General features: G+C 21.5%; 1 protein-coding gene across 5 annotated transcripts in view; it reads right to left on the bottom strand.

Moving 5' to 3' along the window:
- Positions 1 to 23,687, bottom strand: part of LOC122508486 (BAI1-associated protein 3) — a 152,464-nt gene that overhangs the window by 124,113 nt on the left and 4,664 nt on the right. For 4 of the 5 annotated variants that reach the window (XM_043621877.1, XM_043621881.1, XM_043621880.1 and 1 more), the window contains exon 1: positions 12,237 to 12,761. The exons of the other annotated variant lie outside the window; for it this stretch is intronic. The gene's annotated coding sequence lies outside the window, so the exon portion shown is untranslated. Of the gene's footprint in view, positions 1 to 12,236; positions 12,762 to 23,687 lie in introns of those variants that run through there. 5 annotated transcript variants of the gene reach the window in all.

Genomic DNA, 23,687 nt, shown 5'->3' with positions numbered 1-23,687 from the left:
CATTTAAACATTATTTATAATAATATCAGAAATAATAAAAAGACCTAATGATATATAGTGATATTGGTTTTTATATATCGCACACATAAATTTTCATTTCTCTCTCTGGAATGAATTCTCCTTTTTCCGGGAAGAAATGAAAATAAATTATATTTATTACAATAAATCGTGTAGTATTAGGCCTTTTCGATTCTTATTTCAAACAAGAAACGATTTAACGAAAGCAAATAATAAATTAAGTAATTTGCATACTAAAAATATCGACGAGAGAAAAATTCCTTTTTCCATTTTCAAAAAAATATTCTGTAAGATGTGCATATAAGTACCTACATTGAATGTAAATTCGAAATTGCTTTTCATGTAATAGATTTTATACAAATATTTTGATGCATTTTGTAAATTTTACGAAATATTTTCCATTTTTATTTTTTTTTTCGTAGACGAGGGTTTTTACTTTCAAAAATCTATATAATCTTGAGCACAATTCCATTTTGCTATGTACCCTCTCTCTCTCTCTCTCTCTACATCGAAGGTGAAATTAAATATTGTCCGTCAAGAACGATTTAAAATGAAATTTACTATAAAATTCAATTTAACCTTCATTTTATAAAGAAGTTACGTAAGGATTTTTCTTTTTTATAATCCTTACTCAAAGTACTCATTATTGAAGAATCAATCTTTTTATGTAATAACAAAACTTACATCAACATAGGAAACTTTCTCTCATTACTCTTCCATAAAGATTAAAAATTTAATTTAAAATTAAAAAAATTAAATTTAAATTTAAAAAATGTAAATTTAAAAATTAAATTAAAAAAATCGGATTTTTCGACTAAAAAAATCTAGTAATTTTTGTTCCTCATTATAATATATAATTTAATATTAATATGAAAATTTATACATAAATTGTACATAAATCTTCATTTTTATAACAATCTCTCGTAATTTAGTATTTTGATTGACGTAATTTCCGAAAGATTTCAAAAATGACAAACTATTTTGTAAAATAACATATCAAACTGAATATTAACCGATTAAAGAGAGAAAATTCCATTTGCTAAATGTGCAATGTGTATATTATGCGTATCATTTTCTTTATTATTGAAACGTCAATCGTACTTATAGTTTAAAATAATAACCGCATAATTCCGCGTCAATTTATTTAACACACAATATCAATATCATTCTATTATTATTATTATTTATATTTCTTCACCTAATTAACATATTATACTCTAATTACTACAATATAAGTACCATTATCTTTCCTTGTATTACATTACCTAATAATAATATTATAAATTTAATTAATAGTATTATATGTTACTTATTAACCATTATTATTAATATTATTATTAGCATTATTATATTATTATTATTTATTTTTTTTTAACCATTATTTACACATTTAATATGTTTATTATTACACAAATTCAAATTACAACAAAAGAGAAAGTGTCAAAAATTAATTGTCACTTGATGGCTAATTAATAACAAAAATTGTTATTAAATTCATTCTTAACAAAAATTTTTTGCTAAATTTTCTTTTTATATTATCTAAAAAAGAAATTATTTAGACTTTATTAAAAAAAAAATAAAATGAAATAACTCATTTATCAGAAAACTTGTTAAAGATTTAGAGGCATTGTAAAGAGAATTTTTGCAAATCGTAAAAATATAAATCCTAACATTGTATTGCAATTTCAGAAAGGACCATTAAAATTATTGCAAAATTGGTTGCAATTTTATCGTTTTAATGGATATCGTTACAAGATTTTAGTAGCTAATAAAGCAAGACTCGCAATATAGAGATTATAGTATCAGCTGTCTATATCAATATGAATCTTTAAAGAACAGGCTATACACAATATTCAACAAGTATATTATATATACCGAGTAGCGAATACAATAGTTATAAATATAATTTTGCGGGAATATTAAAATGAAAATAATTTCTTGTACTTCTTTTCAAATTATAAATAACACTTTTTTTTATAACAACTTTTTTTAGTACAATTGTTTTTAAAATATTTTTTTAAATATATTTTCCTAAAGATGCATTTTTTTGAAAACATTTTTCTAAATATATTTTTTCATCGAAAACTATTTTTTTGAATATATTTTTTTGAAAATTATATTTTTCTAAAAATATTTTTCAAAAAAATTAGATTTTTCTAAATATATTTTTCATCAAAATATCACAGTTTTTCTAAGGATATCAAATTGAGATAAAAAAACGAATCAAAACGTTGATTCGCAACACTTTTGATTCGTTTTTTTGTCTCAATTTGATATCCTTAGAAAAACTTGTGAAACTATGTATATTTTTTGATATATATATTTTTTCCAAAAACTTTTGTATTTTTAAATATATATTTTTTTGAAAACTCAGGCCTCGGATCGACTTTAACAAACAAAAAAAGTCGCTTTAGTCGATTAAAAATAGAAAAACAGTTGAAAAGGTCGTTTATTTAATTTAGTGTTGTCAAAAATATTTTATTTTCTATTTCCCTGATTCTTCACTGATTTCTAAATTCAATTAATCAAAACTTGTATAATTTTGCTAATTAAAATATTTAAATACTTTTTGTTTCTTTTTTCATCAGGAAATAAAATTTAAAAAATTTCAAATTCTGACATTTAATAATTTCTAAAAATTAAAACTATTACCCTTACAAAAGTTCAATTATTTTCTACAATTTTTAACTAAACTTCATTTCTAAATCAATTATATTGCTTTTTAATATTTTTCCGAAAGTTCTTCAAGAATTCAATTATTTAAATACAAAAATTCAATTTTTTCTAATAATTTAAACCGTTCATTATTCTTTTTAAAGATATTAAGGTAGAATATATTCAAAAATTTTAATAAATAAATTCGTAAAATCAACTTTTTAAAAATATTTCTAAATAATTTCTGAAAGACGCAATAGTTTTACAATTACATAACAATTAAAATTAAAAAAAAAAAATCAAATTTGGTAAAATCTTTTAAAAAAATAATTTAAATTTATAGTAAAATCTTTTAAAAATAATTTAAATTTGCCATGAATTTTAATTAAATTCCTTAAAATTATTAAATTTGGCAAAAATTTTATTAAAATTTCTGAAAATAATTAAATTTTGCAGAGTTTTATTAAAATTATAGATAAATTAGAATTTTAATAAAATTCCAGAAAAAAAATTGAATTTTGCAAAGAGTTTTATTAAAATTCATGAAAATAATTGAATTTTTCAATAAATTTTGTAAAAATTCCTGAAAATTAAATTTAGACAAAAATTTTAATAAAATTCCTGAAAATAAGTGAATTTTGCAATAAATTTTTTAAAAATTCCTAAAAAATGGAATTTAGACATAAATTTTATTAAAATTCATGAAAATAATTAAATTTTGCAACGAATTTTAATAAAATTCCCTAAAATAATTAAATTTTGCAAAAAAATTTATTAAACAAATAAATAATTGAATTTTTAAAAAATAATCAAATTTTTGATAAATTTTAATTATAAATAATTTCCCAAAAATTCTAAAATAGTCAATTTTAAAAAATTTTAAATTACTTTGTCAGAGAATTACTTTTTTCAAAACTATTTGAATATTTTCATTTTTTATCGAATTTACACTTGAAGATTATTCATTAAAATTTTTAAGAATTCAATTATTACCAAAATTTTCAATAAAAATTCTATAATAGTTAAATTTTAAAAATTATAATAAAATACTTGAAAAAAAGGATTTATTATCAATTAACTTTATTAAATTTCAATTATTCAAAATCTGTTTAATTGTATATTTCAAAAATTTAATTAGAAAAAATTTTCATAAATAATTTTTGAAAGATTTATCTACAGCTATTTTTTATACTGCGCGTAAAAATAAAAAAAAAATTGCAGCATTTTATACTAAAAATATTGTATTTTGTCGCAAAATTCGGAAGAAAAGTAAAAAAAGTCGCATTATTTGAAAATAGTCGAAATAAGTCGAAAAAATCATAATAACCAAGGCCTGAAAACTTAATTTTTTTTAATACATTTTTTCGAAAACTATATTTTTCTGAATAAATATAATAAATAGTCAAAATAATTCCTAAGTCGAAAGAAGACAAATGTTTAAAAAATCGCAAATATTTTCTGTGATTAAAAAGAAGTTGGAACATTTTCTAAACGTCGAGTGAAGAAAAAGAAGAAAAAGAAGTTATAATCGAATACGATTGAGAACAAATTACAAATGGATTATGCTGAAAATCCCTTTCCTTTTCTTTTAGTTTCTGTACAAGAACGACAAAAAAATTGAAATCGTCGAAGAACACAAGACTCTCAAACAATACACAAAAGATAAATATTAAACCTTATCCACTAAAGCCCATATCATTTTTACAGGATTTAAAAACATAAACTATTTCTTTCCTACACTGAGAAAAATGATTAATTCTTTCTAAGTTTAAATTAGTGAAAAATAACTAATTTGATAGTAATAAATTAGTAACTGTTTTGTAACTAATAATTCAATTATAGTCAAATTTGACTATTTTCGTAGTTATTTTCTGCTAATAGTTATTTTGTACTAATAATTAGTTACTTCTTTACTAATAATTTTTTTTTCTTTACTAATAATTAGTTATTTTCTACTATTAGTTATTTTCAACTAACAGTTATTTCCTACTAACAATTAGTTCTCTAACCTCAAGCAATAATAATTAACCAGCAGCATATTTTACTAACTGAAAATTATCTTAGTTAGGAAAAATTCTCACCCCTAGCATTAAATAAATTACCAGCAGCATACTTTACTAACTAAAAATTATCCTTGAAAAATTCAAACCCCAAAAGTAATAAATTAGCAGAAGCATTTTCTACTACCTAAAAATTATCCTGGGAAACAAAATTATTTTTTTAACATTTCCCAATTTTTCCCCATTATTATTTTCCTATTTATTTATTTATTTAAATAATAATATTGAGAACTTTTTTTCAAAAGTTAAGATTATTACAAAAAAAAAATTAAGTGCCATTAATTCCTTTCATATACAATAAAGAATTTTTTTTCCATATTATAAAACTAATGGAAACTTAAGATTTGAGTAGAAAAGTTGTGTTTATTTTTACTTTTTCGCAACCATACAGTATTTTCGAGCTGACAATATACATATATACATTCTTTTTATGATGACTTGTGTATGTGTGAGTGTGGTTTTTTTTATTTACAAAAAAAAGTGTATATATTCTTTGAAGGAGAGAAGAAAATGAGAAAAACGATAGAGAAAATATTTTAAATTTCTGACAAGTCTTTTGTAAACATCGTGTGTGGAATTTATTTAATAAGCATTTTTTTATATAATGATACTTGTTTTTATGCGCATATTTATACACTAAGTACAATTACATTTTATGAATATGCAAACGTTAATTTAAGGTTATTTTCCCTATCTATATGTACATTTCCCTGCATTTTTCTCTCCACATAACCATTTTCTTTCTTTTTATGTTCCTTTCAAGAATGTAATAAAACTGTATGAAAATTATTAATTATGTTACTTTGAAATTATTTATTATATTACTTTTAAATTATTAATTACTTTAATTTCAATTTATTAATTATTTTAATTTTAAATTAATTTGAAAATTAAAATAATTAATAAATTTTTAATTTTTTTTTTTAAGTTTAAATTATTATTTATTTAAATTATATATAAATTACTGATTGGAGTTTTTTCTTAACTTTGAATTTAGAATTTTTTTTTCTCTTTAGAAAAATTACCATTTTTTTACCTGCCTTGAAAATATATTTAATAAAAGCATTCGAAAAGTTTAAAATTTAAATTATTTACAGTGACATTTGGACATAAAATAAAACAAAGTTTTGACAGGGAAAAATATTTCGTTTTGGTGGTATTATTAATGTCTTATTTCATCTCTTCAAGCAAATAAATAGCAAATAATTTTCCTAATGTGTGAATTAATTAAATTTATTATATTATTATATTTACTACTTTACTCAATAACCAATAGTAATTATAATTTTCCACTTCATTGATTTGAATTTTTTTTTTCTCCAAACAAAAATACAAATATTTAACTAGAAATCAATGGTGTGTTAAATATTATTAAATTTATATTCTAAACAAAAAAAAACAAAGAGTTAACAATAGAATCGACTCTTAAAAGAAAAATGTTTTGAGAATATAATTTCATATGGTTATTCATATACTAAATAGCTGAATCGATCCACTGACATTGTAAAATAAATTATCCGGGAAGGTTACTTTTACACGAAAAGAAAAAAGAACGTAGGTACTAATTTTTGCAATAAGTTTAGTGCATGTAAGAAAAGAGTAATTAAAGTAAGAAGCTTATCTTATCTGATTATAACACTCAATGCACTTTCATTCTTTTTAACAACATTTATTCTCTCACTCTTACTGTAAAATTTCATTTTCCTTATTATTCAACTCTTTCGCTTTTTGCATATATTTTTTTTTCTTTAATATAAATATATAAAATAAACTCTTTCGAACTTTTCAATCAATTTTGTTGTAATTTCATTAACCGCATAAAAATGCACTTTGATCAAGTAAACTTTTTAGCTCTTGATAAAATTACTTTTCACGGTATTTAAATTTTTGACGAGAATTTTCATATTAAATAATAAATATAGATCATATTTTTTTTTTAAATACAAAAATATATTTTATCTAAAAATTGAAAATATTGAAAATAAAAAATATTAAAAATAAAAAATATTAGAAATTAAAAATAATTAAAAATATTTAAAATATTTAAAACTGAGATAAAATGTCGAATAATTAAAAAAAGGAAATTTTTCGCTTCAATCTGAGATATTTAATTTGTGTACACAGTTAAAATTATATGTACACAACAATATATTCTAGTTAATTTACATCCAAGTAACGTTTTCCTAAAACTTGTGAATATTTCATCTCGCGTTTCACAGTTATTTTCCATTACGACTCATCTCTCTGACGGTGCTTTCCATTACATTTCTATACATAACACTGTTACGTTTCATGAAACAAAAGAAGACGAGGATGTAAACTATATAGAAAATAAATATGAAACCCAGTTTTAAATTCTAATCGTCAAAAACTTCAATATTGTTCTGGAAGTGAATGCAACTAAATATTTCTTTTGTTTTTAAAAAAAAAACCTAGTTTACAAATATTAATTCGAAGAGAAACTATTTGAATTGATTCGAAAAGAAATTATTCGAATTAATTCGAAGAACAATTTTTTTAATTATTAATTCCAAAAGAAATTATTTGAAATCAAAAAGAGATATTTTGAATTAATTCCAAAAGAAATTATTTAAATTCAAAAAGAAATTTTTTGAATTAATTGAAAAAGAAATTATTTAAATTGATTTGATGAGAAATTATTTAAATTAATCACACAAAAAATTATGGATTTGAATTCGAAAAAAACACTGTTTTGAATTAATTCGAAAAGAAATTATTTGAATTAATTCGAAGAGAAATTATTTAAATTAATTCGAAGAGAAATTATTTGAATTAATTCCAAAAGAAAATTATTTGAATTAATTCGAAAAGAAATTATTTGAATTAATTCGAAGAGAAATTATTTAAATTAATTCGAAGAGAAATTATTTGAATTAATTCCAAAAGAAAATTATTTGAATTAATTCGAAAAGAAATTATTTGAATTAATTCGAAGAGAAATTATTTAAATTAATTCGAAGAGAAATTATTTGAATTAATTCCAAAAGAAAATTATTTGAATTAATTAGTAAATAAATAATGATTGTAATAACAAAAAAAGCAGGAAAAATGAAGAAATAACAAATAATGTGCAAAATAGAATATAAGAAAAAACAATGGCGAAGAAACAAAACAAATAAGCTATATGTATAAAGAAAAAGAAACAAAACTAAGTAAAACGAAAAACCATTACAGAAAATAAAAATGGATGTGTATAAAGAAAATGGCACAAACTGAATAAAAGCATACATATATGGAAAAGTTAAATAAAACATGGACGAACTAAAATAACAAAAGCAGGGATGATAAAAAATTGTTTTTTTTTTAATTCTCTTGATTTCAATAAATTTATTTATTTATATTTTGTTTCCATTCCTTTTAAAATTAGAAAATTAAATTATAAACAAAAATTGTTAAATTAAAATAAGAAATATAGTAAAAATATTTTCCAAATAATCAATTCGCTCGAAAATATCTATAGATAAGTAAATAAATAAATGAGAAAAAAAATAAATAAATAAATAAACAAAAAATAAATAAACAAAATAATTAAATAAACAAAAAATAAAAAAATACATAAAAAATAAATAATGAATGAACAAAAAAGTTAATAATAAATTAAAATACAAAGTAACTATTAAGCAAAAACTCGTGAAAAAATAAGTTTTTTTTATTATTTTTTAAAAATAAAATATAAATAACAACGCGCCTGACCGATTATTATTGGATTGCACTACTTGTTGAGAAAAATAATTTATTCAGATAATTGTAAAATGACTTTTATTTACTTAAATTCACTACTTATATAAATGTTCGAAAGAAAAGTTTAATGTCGGACTAGAATAAAAAGTTTCTTCTCTATTTCTATCTGTTGGACAATTCAATTGTGTACTACTTTTCATTTAACTTATTCTCAACATTAAATACTTTTCAAGTATTCCATCAAATTGAAAAATAAGAAAAAAATAGTTCAACTACGTCATTATGAACAAGAATATTATTACAAAACAAATCGACACATTCAATGAATTGGATTTTATATTAAAAAAAACAAATAAAAAAAACAAAAAAAAACAAAATACAAAAAAGAAAACAAAGAAGAAAATAGAAAATACACAAAGAAACTAAAATTACACAATAAATAAAAAAAATATTAGAAAAAATAAAAAGCAACAAAGAAAAAAAACGAAAAAAACGAGAAGTACAAAATAAAAACACAATGAACGAAAATTACAACAAAAATGAAAACGAAAAATACATTTTATGTAAGTCAAAGTATAAATAAAAATATTACAAAAGAAAAAAAGAAAAAAAATAATAACTCACACTACTGACAAAATTAACAATTTAGTCTGATGAATGATTGACTTACACTACTTGACAAAAAAAATCTACGAAATTCCTACTATTTCCGTAATTTTTATTCCTAAATTTTAAAGTCCTATTTTTTTTATTATCAGAAAAAAAATTCTAATCGCAAGAATTTCAGATAATATATATTTCACTTTGCAAATAATAAAAGTTTACTTTATTCATTTTTGTTTCCATTATATGAGCATAAAATTTTTAAACATTTTGTTATAAAGAGCTTTTTTTACATCCACTTTTTCCTTCTTTAAAAATTATTCCCAAGGAAAAAACTAGTATAAATCACTCTAGCAAAGAATATTCTCTTGAAGGAAAATAATAATAAATTTTAATAACGTACCTTATACGATTCGAAAAGAAAAATATATGGCAAGCAAAATTTTTATGTATAGAAGAAAGAGTATTTAGTGAAATTTCAAATAAAATATATTTCAAGCATTTATTGCCTAAAGATTATATTTTTTTCAATTTTTTTTTTAATTCAAATGACTTGATAATGGAAAAAAATTCTCAAAGTATTATTATTGTGCAGTTATATAATATTCATTTAATTGTTCACGCTCAATTATTCATCATTTTCGAGATGGACTATTCACTCTATTAATATTTTATTTCGAATTGTTAACTATTAACTATTAGGTACTAATTTGAATTTAATTTCGATTAATTTTAATTTTAATTTTAATTCTTAATTTTATTATTATTAGTTTTATTTTATTTCCGTTTAATTAGTTGACATTACGTATTATTTGGTTATCACTTTCTGTCGCACTTTCTTTCCTTAAATCTCTAGAGAAATTCGAATTAGCAATATCACTAATTAATTAGCAAAGAATTTTCACTACTTTCATACGAAAATTTTACTACTTTTTCAGTTGTTTTAATTTTTTTCTAATTTTTACTATAATTTTACTACTTTACCAACCGATTTAATTTTCTCTTATTTTTACTAAAATGTTGCTAGAAATTAGCAATTAAATTTTTACTATAAGTCAAAATTTCAACTAATTTTAGTTACCGAACTATTTTTCGATTATTTTATTCTAAATTTACAAATTGCAAACTGAAAGTAAATATAGTTGACATTTCGAAGAAACAAAAACTCAACATAAAAAATAAAAACGTTTATTTGGTAAATTCAAGTTTTTTTTTTAATTTTTACTAAAATTCAAGTGGAAAATTACTAACCATTTAGTCAAATATTTTAACTCCTTTTAATTACCAGACTAGTTTTCACTAACTCATATTTAGAGAGAAAGAGAGAATGAAAATTCAACATCAAAGAAAATTCCGAAAATAATAACGAATGTAAACTGTTACGCTTAAAAATGAAATTTTCACATATTTGTATTTCAATTCCGCTCAATTTAATATATTCCCAAAAGAAAAATAGAATTTTCTGAATTTAATTGTTGTAATGAAAATAAATTCTCATTTTTTTTTTCTACAAATTTATTACTTTATTTAATTAATTTAAATTCTAATTTAGAAAATTAAAGAAAATTATTAGAACAAATATTTTTTCGTTTCAAACTCTATTCAAGTAATAAATAAATATAATAATATAATTATTAATAATAATAATAACAATAATAGTAAATAATAATTAAATTTAACATAAATTTTGATCTAATTTCGAATAAAGCAGAATTATATATAGAGTTTTTGCTTTTGAATTATTTTCGATAAACTTTCGCCTCGAACAACTACAAATTTCACTACATCACCGAAATTTTTATTCGTTTCAATGAAGACTTTCGCTATTTTAAAGAAACTTTTCAATGTTCCAATATGAATCTTTTTTTCCTGTTTGGATAATAATTTAATTTCCCTAAAGTTTCGAACGTTCAAATAAACGACGCGATATTTTTTTACTTCTTCCATTTGAATTTTATTTGCAAAATATATTGTTTTTTACAATTAAAAAATTAATTTTTATCTAAATAAATATTCAATTATAATATTTTTCCTTTCAGTCGAGTAATTTTAAAAAATATTAAAGCACAGAAAACTATTTCTGTTCACTTAAACGTTCAAAAGTTTAGGAAAATATAATTTATTATTCTCTGGATGTTGAATTAAAAATAATTGTATGTCTTTAATGAAATGTATGTAAATAAATGAATAAATAAATATGTTGATAAATAATAAGTAATAGGTAATAATAATTTTATTATTCATAAAAAATAATAACAACTAGCAAAATAATTGTAGTATAATGCATTCAACTGGATTTAAATTTATTTCTAGCTACTTCTTAAATTTGAATTAGTACATTTTACTAATAAAATAAGTAGAAATTACTATCAATTAGTAAAATATACTAATTTAAAAGCAAAAATTCTAAGAATAAAATTCTTTTTGCTGAAATAAATTAGAACTTACTATTTATTAGTAAAGTAAATTGAATTTACTAATTCCGAAGCGAAAAGTCAGTTTCAAATTCAAATTAGTAAACACTATATTAGTGATTTAAATTTGAAGAGTAGATTTACATTTTTACTGTAGCAAAATTGTTATAATTTTTAAATTTCAAATTTAGTTACAAGTTTGAATTATTATAATTTTTATTAATTATTAATTAATAATAAATAATATTCATACATTTAAAATTAAATTTACAAATAAACAAATCAACAATTTTTCTACCATAAAAATTGAAAGTCATGATTATTAATAAATTTCAATCCATATTGAACATATTAAAAATATTTAGACACCATTTGGTATAAAAGGATAAAAATTTATTTATTTAAAACAATATTCTCGATACGAGAATAAAATTTAACTGAAAACAGACAAGATAACTTGTCTGTCACTTATCACCGCTCTTGTTCTACATAAACTTTTATTTCCTCCCTTGAAAACCCTTCCACCCTCTTCTCGCACATCTTATCTTCCAACGACCATTTTCTCCACTTGACAGTTGGAAACTTTACATGTATATACATTTAATGTACGTATATTCGTATAACTAAATTTATTTTTTAAATTATTATTAGTTACGTAACAAAAATAATATTTAGAAAAAGAACATTTTTTATAAATAATAACAAATGAAGGCAAACGAAAAACTTTTTCTTTTATTTAAAAAAAAAAAACTCGCCTGACGAAATATAAACTAATACTACTTACATTTGAGTGAGAAGATGATTTTAAAAAAAACAGTTCACACAACTCGTTGAAAAAATTATTTGAATAATAATAATAATCCCCCCCCGCGGTGAACGAGAGACGCGACTTTAACAAATGTAAAACACGTCTCGATCCAACGTGTGTTTTAATTGAACTAATTAATTGAATCGCGAAGGATATATAAACGTGGCCTCTATGGGAAACATGCACACGATTTAGAATATAGTCAGAGAGAGAGACGACGAGAGACCACTTGTAGCGCCGACGGATGACCGGGCGCGTAAACCAGACTGGCGGGTTGGCAAACAGGTGAGAGGGTCGCGTGTCTCACTTCCCCTCTACACCCCCTCCTCTAACTCCATCTCTCTTACCGACCAATCTCTCTCCTACTCCCAGAAAATCTTCTCCCCCATTTACGAACTCCCGGATAGCCATGGTTCTCCTTTACCCCAAACCCCCTACACAACATTCGAGCGCGCAGGGGGTTTCGCTTCGAGCGCTTGCGTCAAAAAGCTCGCCATCGATCTATTTCAAGCTCAACCCTGTATATATATAGAGAGAGAAAGAGAGAGAGAGAGAGTTCTCCTGTTGAGGCCAGGCCTAGCCTTCCCTGCCAGCCTTGTGTTTCCTTCCTTGCCTGCCAACCTGCCTGCGAGAGCAAGAGTAACTGACAAGAGACTCTTCTTCAAAAAATGCGGGGGCATTTACGCTGCTCTCAAGAGCCTGGGATTAAGAACGAAATGAAGGGTCTTGTACACACACACACACACATTCATATATACATGTAATCCTACGGAGATGCTTTCATACGAAACTTTGATACAATCTCAAACACAAATAATATATGTTCAACACGCACCAAAAATTTAATGCTTTGTTCAATTTTGTTCTTGGGAGAATTTATTAATATTGCGCTCACATATCTCTAAATATATAACCTTAGATCCCTAAAAGTCGAAAATTGTTTCTTTTTAAATTTTTAGTCATGAAAGTGTCGCTAATTTCAATTTCACTGACGATTTTTTCTCTCTAAATTTAAATTAATTTAAAGTAACTAATAAGAAGTGAGTCACTTCGTCATCTTAAACATCAAATTTTCAATTTTTTTTACATCTATTGGTTCAAAAATCTTATAAAAACAAGGCTCGAACCACTGAAAATACAAAAAATACAGATTTTAAAGACCAAAATTGAAAAAATTACTGACCATTTACGAACCGATTACAGACAAAATTATAAACAATCCGAATCCAATTAGTGAACATTTTGCTTAAAACTATAAATTAAATTTTTGCAAACTATAAAATATAAAGACATCGATTGCTCCGAGTCGAAGACTCGGAGTGATCGATTTCTTCATGTTTTATAATAATTAAAGATGACCGAGTGATAAAATAATTATTTTATATTTATAATAATTAAAGATGACAGAATGATAAAATAATTATTTTATACAAACAGGGTTGCCAAAAAAATTTCACTTTGTTTTTCCCTGACTTTTCCCTGATTTCCAGAAAGAATTTTGACCTTTTCCCTGACACTAAAGAATATTCTGATTCACTCTAAAAATGATTAGAAGCTCAAAAAAATGTTCGAATATTTGCGAATTTCTTTAATTATTGCAAAATTATTTGAAAACAATTATTGTTTTATTTATCATTATTATTTTTCATTAGGAATTAAAATTCTTCAAAACATTCAAATTCAAACCTTCTTGAAATTAAACAACTTATAAAAATATTATTATAAACATGAAGAAGTCAATCACTCCGAGTCTTTGACTCGGAGTAATCGATTTCTTCATGGTTTTATATAATAATTAATTAACGATAATAATCCAGAGATAAAATTATTATTTTATATAAGAATATTGTTACTCCTAACTTCTTCTAAATTATTTTCATCATTTAAATTCAATTATTATTTTCTAGAATTTTTAACTAAAATTCTTCTTTAAATCAATTATTATTTAAAACAACGAAAAATTTAGATTTCCAAAGATTTCAATTTGAAACCTTTTCAAATTTCTATTATTTCTAAAAATCAATGCTATAATTCTTTTAATATTAAATTATTATCTAAAATTTTAACCAAAATTCATTTTCATTTCATTTAAATCAATTTTTATTAGAAAATTATACGAGAATTTAATTATTGATTTTATATCTATAAAAATGTATATATAAATATATATATATAATACTTTTAATATTATATTATTATCTAAAATTTTAACCGAAATTCATTTTTAAATAATTTTTTATTTGAAAATTTTACGAGAATTTAATTATTGATTTTATGGGGAGATTTTGTTGTTTAACAAGATAATTGAATTCTTGTGCAGAATTACTTAAAAATTTTTTGAAAATAATTGATTTCTTGAGACAAATTAAAAGTTATTTATAAAAATAATTGAATAATTGCAACGAATTTTATTATTTTATTGAATAATAATTTAATGCTTCTTAAATTTGATTTCTTTCGTTGAGTTTCAATAAAATTTTTAAGAATAACTGCATCTTTCTAGGAATTTATTGAAAATTGTATTAAAAATATTTAAAATTCAGTCGAGAAAATAATTGAATTCCTAAATGAAATTTTATTATTTATAAAAATAATAATAGAACACTTGCGAAAAAAGTTAAATCTTATTAAATTTTTTTTAATAATTCAATTCTTGTGAAGAATTTTATAAAAAATCTTTTTTAATAATTCAATTTCAGTGAAAATTTTTTATTTATAACAATAATTGAATTTTTGCAAAGAATTTTATTTAAATTTTTTGAAAATAATTGAATTTTTAGAGAAAAATTTTGCTATTTATAAAGATAATTGAATTCTTGACGAAATATTCGTTAAAATTTTTAAAAATAATTGAATTTCTTCGAAGAATTGTATTAATTTTGAAAATAATTGAATTCTTGTGATGGATATTGTTATTTATAAAAATAATTGAATTTTGCAAAGAATTTTTTTTAAATTTTAATTTTTAAAGATTTTAATTCGAAACCTTTTCAAAATTCAATTCTTTCTAAAACTCCATATTATTATAATGCTTTTTTATTCAATTATTATTATCTAAAATTTTAACTGAAATTCATTTTTAAATCAATTTTTATTAGAAAATTCTACGAGAATTCAATTATTTAAATACAAAAATAAGAGAGAAAAAGAAACATTGAATTATTCAATAAATTATTATTTCTTGAATAATTAAATGTTTCTTAACATTGAATTCTCATAATGAATTTTATCAACAAATTTTTAAATAATTTAATTATTTTGACGAACTTTAATAAAATTTCCATGAATAATTGCATTTTTTAAATTAATTCAAAATTATTCATAATTATTTCGTAAATTTTTTTAAAAATAATTTAATTCTTTAGGAAAATTTTATTTATATAATAGATATTGCAAATAATTGAATTTCGACAATTTTTTGAAATTAATTAAATTTCTACGAAGAAGTTTAGTAATATTTTTGGAAAATAATTCAATTGCTACGAAGAATTTCATTAAAATTTTTTTAAATAAGAGAAATATTTAGAAACAATTTTCGAAAAATTTATACCAAAGGGAATTTTTTATTATAGGTATTTTTTTTTTAAATGAAACGATTCCAAAAAAATTTCTCTACTCTATAAGAAAATTATTTAGAAACTGTTGCCCTATATCCAAGTCTAATTTAAATAAACTTATTCTTTTCGTGTGTAGATAAATAAACAAAATGTCACGAAAGGTTAATTATATAGACTAAGTTCAAATATATACAATTTCGTAATTAAACTCAAGAAGTTTATAGTTAACGAGATAGGGAAATCGTAATCCCATAAAGTTGTAATTAGCAATAATAATAACAATAATCGTAATATTAATAATAATTAGAAATGGAACCGTAATTAAAATAATTATAATAAAAATAATAATAATAAAATAATACTAACAGAGATATTATTATTATTATTATTATTATTATTATTATTATTATTATTATTATTATTATTATTATTATTATTATTATTATTATTATTATTATTATTATTATTATTATTATTATTATTTTATAATTAGCAATGATAGTAATAATAATAAATAGAATAATAAAAAACGTCTTGTTTTAAATGCGAAAAACCTAAAAGAAAACGTTTCTTGTACTTTTAAAAGGAACAGCTTTTATAGTGATCTAATTATTTGAAAAAAAATTTTTTAATATTGATAGAAACATATGAGAGAATTATTATTTGGTTATATACATACATATATACGTTTGACTATATATGTATAATATTTCTTTGCGGCAAAAGTGAAATGAAATTTACTGATAAAGATAATGAAAATCTATCATATTGAATGAGGACTGCTTTTCTCTCGATGCTTTCAGAAATTTTTGTATCTAAAAAGGAAATTCATTTAACCTCCTCTACCTTTTAAAATCACTTTGAAAAAAAGTGATATTTAATTTAACGCTCTAGTTTGTTATATACGAATGAAAGTGAATAACAGTGATAATCAAATTTTTCTCTTAGTATATCTACACATATTTGTCAAAGTACATTTACAATTAATACATCGAAACTAATTCACTTTAATTAATCTTATTCATTTAATTTTCTAAATATAATCAATATTCTAAATTTAATTAATTTTCTAAATTTTAATTAATTTTCTAAATTTAATTACTTTTCAAAATTAAATTATTTCACTCCAAATTCTTTAATTATTACCAAATGAAAAATAATAATTCAGATTTAGAGAATATTAATCCCCAGAAATGCGAACGAAAAAAAATACCCTAGAAATGTTAATAAAAAATAAATAATCACCACTTTCAGATAAATATTATAAAAGAAAATAAAAATATAAAATATTTTTTTCCTACCATAAAGAATGTCACCACAGGAGAATTTTTTTTTTTTTTACTTAATCCCGAAAAAATCCGTATTCAGAGCGATACATTTACATATCGATTGTCTTTATGAATAATGTATCGTCTTTTGATAACTCCATTGTAATTCCTACACAAAGTCTAAAATTCTAAACGGGATGAAAAGGATCTGCTATTTTTTTATTATTAATAAAAATAAAATGGTAAAAAAAAACACAAAAAAAGTATTAAAATAAATATTTAAATTATTTGGTATAATATCGTGAAATTTCAAGTATTTATATCCTTCGCTAAATTCGAATAAATTATAGTTTGATGTAATTTGATATTTCATCAAAAACCACAGGACTTTGTAGATTTACATTAATTATTCGAAAGGTTACTCATTATTCACGTCACATCCAATGGGGAATTTCCTTTCTCGAATCCCTAAATAATAATTTTTTACACACAAACACACACATTATTTTTTTAAATTTTAATTTCGAAAACAAATCCATTTGCAGAATTCGTTTTTTTATTAATTGAAGAATTTTGAAAATTCAGGGAAAAAACAACAGTTTTCCGAAATAAAAATTAGGCTAAAATTTTTTTTGGGATCAAAGGCAAATAAAAAGAGTGAAAAACAACAATTTATTTCGTCTCACAATTCATTTTCAAAAAAAATCGTTTTTCGTTTTCAATTCGTTTTTTCTAATTGAAGTTTTTTGAAAATTCTCCCTCACTATTTTTCAAATTGCGATTAGATTTTTCTCGAAAGCCCTCTTTTGTAATTCAAATCCAAAAGAAACTAATCAGAAAAAATTGTCCCACACTAGAAACAAGTATAGCACAATAAAAAGAAAGCCTATAAACAATTACGATTCCTCCCCTACATTCAATCCACTTTAAAAAAAAAAAACATGAAAATCCTGCTTTCAACATATTATAGAGACAATGTCGCATAAAATGCCACACGCCTTTTAACACAAACCATTAAATTGATTCCAACCACTTTTAATTTAATTGCAACTTTTACAAAATGAGGCTCACATTGTACAACACAGTTTAGTATAATGTGTACCCTCATCACATTAATTTCCACTAAATTTACACAATTCAAAATTTCTTCAAAAAGAAGGAAAAGAAAAAAAAAAATTATTTAGGTCAAGAGAAGCTCAACCATTAACGTCAATTGTAATTACTTCGGTCAGAATAGATATTCTCCTCTCACTATTCTTTAATCTGCTCTTTCCAGGATGTATTCTCAAGAAGAAAGATGCTCCCTGAACAATTACTTGTCCCACTCGACAATTCTACATTTTCAGTAGTAACTTTTTCCCGTCGAATTAAAGTCACGAGTAATAAATTCATTGCTTGTGTGCCAAACAAAAGGATTTCATTAGATTTTACAAAAAGGAAAAAAAATTTACCATACAGAAGTTTCCTTCTTCTTTCGCCGTATATTTAAAAATAGAAATGAGTCATTGTTCCCTTCGCAATAATATTTTTTTCAGAAAATTTTATTTTACACTCAGAAAAAATATCGTGTAATTTAATTTTCACTTTTACTTTCACTTTCAGAGTTTTTTTTCACTTTGAAAAAAGATTTCATTCTTATTTTTACTTTCACTTTTCTTGAATTCCATTTTCACTTTTACATTAGCTTTGAAAAATATTAATTTTCACTCTCGAAAAAAATTAAATTAAAAAAAAAATCAAAGTAAAAAGGAAAATTTTTCGAAGTGAAAATGAAAGTATAAAGAAGTAACTAAAAACCAATTTTTATTTTCACTTTCAATTAACTTTTATTTTCACTTTCAAAAATAAAATGAAATTTAAAAAAATGAAAGTAAAAATGAAAATCTTTTGAAGTGAAAATAAAAGTATAAAGTAACTAGAATAAATTTTTATTTTCACCTTCAAAAATAAAATAAAATTAAAAAATCCAAGTGAAAATGAAACAAAATAATCGCCCCCTCTCCAAATTTTCTATTTTTTTAAAAGATTATTTTTTTTCCATTCAGTTTCATTGATATTCATTTTTCATTTTGACAAATTTTTAATATTGTTTATTATTTTTTAAATGAAAATAAAAATTGTACAAAATGATTACAAAATTGCGAAAAAAGTAGAAATAAAAATTCTTCAAAATGAAAATTAAAGTGAAAATAAAAATTTAGGTTTTTAATTAATTATTTTTTATATGAAAATAAAAATTTTGAAAAATGATTACAAAATTGACAAATAAAAGTAGAAATAAAAATTCTTCAAAATGAAAATTAAAGTGAAAATAAAAATTTTAGGTTTTTAATTAATTATTTTTTATATGAAAATAAAAATTTTGAAAAATGATTACAAAATTGACAAATAAAAGTAGAAATAAAAATTCTTCAAAATGAAAATTAAAGTGACAATAAAAATTTAGGTTTTTAATTAATTATTTTTTGTATGAAAATAAAAATTTTGCAAAATGATTACAAAATTGACAAAAAAAAGTAGAAATAAAAATTTTTCAAAATGAAAATTACAGTGAAAATAAAAATTTAGGTTTTTAATTAATTATTTTTTATATGAAAATAAAAATTTTGAAAAATGATTACAAAATTGACAAATAAAAGTAGAAATAAAAATTCTTCAAAATGAAAATTAAAGTGACAATAAAAATTTAGGTTTTTAATTAATTATTTTTTGTATGAAAATAAAAATTTTGCAAAATGATTACAAAATTGACAAAAAAAAGTAGAAATAAAAATTTTTCAAAATGAAAATTAAAGTGAAAATAAAAATTTAGGTTTTTAATTAATTATTTTTTAAATGAAAATAAAAATTTTGCAAAGTGATTATAAAGAAATACAAAAAAAGTGAAACAATAAAACTATCAAACTGAAAATGAAAAAGAACATAAAAATCTGTTAATGTGAAACTGATAAGAAAAGACAATCAAAGAGAAAATGAAAGCCAAAATAAAAATTTAGGTTTTTAATTAATTATTTTTTAAATGAAAATAAAAATTTTTCAAAAGTGATTACGAAATTGACAAAAAAATAGAAATAAAAATTCTTCAAAATGAAAATTAAAGTGAAAATAAAAATTTAGGTTTTTAATTATTTTTTAAATAAAAATAAAAATTTTTCAAAATGATTACGAAATTGGCAAAAAAAATAGAAATAAAAATTCTTCAAAATGAAAATTAAAGTGAAAATAAAAATGTAGGTTTTTAATTAATTATTTTTATATGAAAATAAAAATTTTTCAAAATGATTACGTCTCAAATTGACAAAATTAATTATTTTTTAAATGAAAATAAAATTTTTGCAAAGTGATTATAAAATATGCAAAAGAGCGAAAATATAAAAACTACTAAAGTGAAAATGAAAGTGAAAATAAAAATCTTTCCAAGTTTTTCGATTTATTATTTTTTGAAGGAAATTTAAAAATTTTGCAAAGTGATTATAAAAAAATACAAAAAAAGTAAAAATATAAAACTATCAAAGTAAAAATGAAAATCTTACAAAGTAAAAAGGTAAAAACGAAAGTGAACAAAAAAATCTGTTAAAATGGAACTGAAAATAAAAAACAATCAAAGAGAAAATGAAAGCAAAAATAAAAATCCATAAAAGTGAAAATGAAAGTGTAAATCAAAGTAAAAATACAAACGAAATTACATAATAGACCTCCTGCATATTAGCAATAAGCATTTATTAATAAAAATGTCTATATCCGATAAATTAAAATACTACTTTTCGTGGGTTTTTGTAAATTTTTCCCTCATTTGATTTTTATAAAAAAAAACACGTAGAAAAAATCCCAAAAACCACAAATTTCGAACAATATTTTTATACAATATTTTTTTCCCGAGTCTTTATTAAATCCCCGAAAATAATTATTAATAAAAATTTCTATATTTTTATACTATCAAAATTTCTCAACCCGATTTTCCTTAATAATACTTTAATTAACAAATTAAAATGATTTCGTGCATATGTTTAATCATGCCACTTATGTTCATCATTCCATCGGTTTTCAAATTGGTTTTAGCATTCGCAATAAAATGTCGGAATAAATTCTACAGCATCTAACCCACACCCATACACACACAGAAAACGAAGAAAATGCTACAAAAGCTGCTATTGAAATTGCAGTTCAATTCCTTGAGGGAGATTCTTAGATGTTATTTCTTTAGCGAACAGTTTCTCTCGATATCTTTGTATGTACTTTTTTTCCCTTTTTTTTATATTTATTCATTACAATTTTTGAATATTAACAAAAATAGGTTGAAAAATTAACAAAATATGTTTAAATTATTTTTTTTATAGTGTATCATTTTTTTGCATCAATATACTCTATATATATATGTCTACATGCACTATATATCAGTCTTACTTTCAATATTTTCAGCTTTTCTGCGCAAAAGTTCACGGATGAACGGATAAGAGGATTTGAGACCTGATAAACTTCATCAAACGAACTTGACCATATCTGCGTGGAGATGTAACACAATATTGAATCCACTTTTTTTTAATAGTAAACCCGAAAAAAATGCCAAAAAAAAAACTATATTCGAAATGAAACCCAAAACTCATTATTTTAGATAATTATTTTTAGAAGAGGGAAAAAAATATTCGTTGCATCTGCATATTAATTTCGAACAACCACTTCAATTTCAAAATAATTTAATTTTACGAAATTTAAAATTATTATCAGTGTATAATAATAATTGATCCTAGTAAATTAAAAATTCATTTTTTGAAAGTATTTTTCAAAATGAAAATTAATTAATACTATTTAATTGAAAATGTATTTTTAAAAATACTTTTCCAAATAAAAATAATTATTTATTTTAAAATTTCTATTTAAAACTATTTTTGCAAATAAAAATTAATATTAAAAAGTATTTGATTTTATCACTCGATTGTTTTAATTATTTAATAAAACATTGAATTTACTGACTCGGAATTATCGTTAAATTCACGTAAAATTATTTGAATAACAAAAATTAATATTATTTATTTATATTTATTTTTTCATTTCAAATTTCACCAAACGAAAAAAAATCACCAATCCATAAATTTTAATTTCATCCAATTAGGACAAAAATATTTCAAGAAATAATAATTAATGAAGAAAATATATATTTCCAAAGTTTCGGAGGAGAGAATATTGAGTAATTATTTCAATTTGACAGAGGGGAAAAGGTGAATGTGTGATAAACGTTAAACTATTTAATATTTATTTAATAGGATGAATTATGGAAATATAGAGCGTGTAAAAATAAATATCACGTAACAAGTAATAAAAAAATAATAATAAAAATTCCGAACATCAATTAAAGAAGAAAATAAGTTTTCGAGTCTCTTCTTCTTCTTCTTTTTCTTTAGCAACACGTAACTACATCTTACATAAATCTGACCTTTGATTAAAAATTTTCTTTAATTAAACCAGTAGAAGAAATACTTTATCAAACTCCTGAGTGCTTCGTTAGCAGTAATCGTTGATTTATTCTCATTCAAAGATTTATCACTTCATGTTTTGAATTTCTAATTGACTAATCAAAAATTTGAATATAAGCTTTTAAGACTCTAATTTTAATACTCCCTAATTTTAAAATTAAAATTAATCTATACACTTCCCTTGCTGGTGAAATTAATCCATTTAATAAAAAACCGCGCCCATAAGTTTCGATGAATTCAATGTAAAACTAAATTTCCCTTATCGCACAATTATTGTAATTTTTTTTAAAAAATATAATCATTTTTCAGAGCAATCATCATTTTTCAAACAATAATATTGATAAAAAAATTTTTAAAGCTGTTTGGCCTAATAATAATTATAATAATTATAATAATTACAATTAATAATTATTTTTTAAATAATTATTTATTCATTTATTTACGGTCAGTGGAAAATTAAAAAAGTGGATTATCAAATTAAGAAAGTGACTAAACGAAAAAAAATTAATTAAACAAACACCGGCGAAGAAATAATTTCTAATCAATTTATAAAAAAAAAATATCTACAAGTTTTCGACGATTTTGTCTTTATATACATATATATACGTATCGTAAATTAATGAAACATTGTTGAAGCATATATCGATCATGTTTACAAAAACCAAAACGCAGGACAGGTAAATTACTTCATTGATTGGATATTCGGTTCACGGGAATTCACGAAGCAGGAAATGACTGCGACGTATCTAAAAGCATTTTAATTGACCTTCTGATGAATGTTCTTTATTGCTATTTTATTTTACGTATATCAAATAATATTCTGCAAAAAAGAAAAAAAAGAAATTTTTCCCCATTCGACATTTTTCATAATCGACAATCTTATACATTTTTTCCAATATAGACAAAAATAATAAAATATAATAAATAATAAACTAAATTTTAGAACGGAAATTAATTTTCAACAAATTTTTTTCTAAACGGAAGTTCCCTAAATTAAAATTGGAAACATTTTTATTTACTCTTTAAATAAACATTTCTTATTTTATTACTATTTTTTTATTATTAATATTCTTTTTATTTTTATTCTCATTGTTTTTTGTTAGTATTTTTATTATACGAATATATTTAATT

The sequence above is a fragment of the Leptopilina heterotoma genome, unplaced genomic scaffold, assembly GCF_015476425.1.
Source record: "Leptopilina heterotoma isolate Lh14 unplaced genomic scaffold, ASM1547642v1 Lhet_54, whole genome shotgun sequence".
In the NCBI taxonomy this organism is placed as follows: Eukaryota; Metazoa; Arthropoda; class Insecta; order Hymenoptera; family Figitidae; genus Leptopilina; species Leptopilina heterotoma.
Note: the sequence above shows the minus strand (reverse complement) of the source record. Positions and strands in the feature narration are given on the sequence as shown.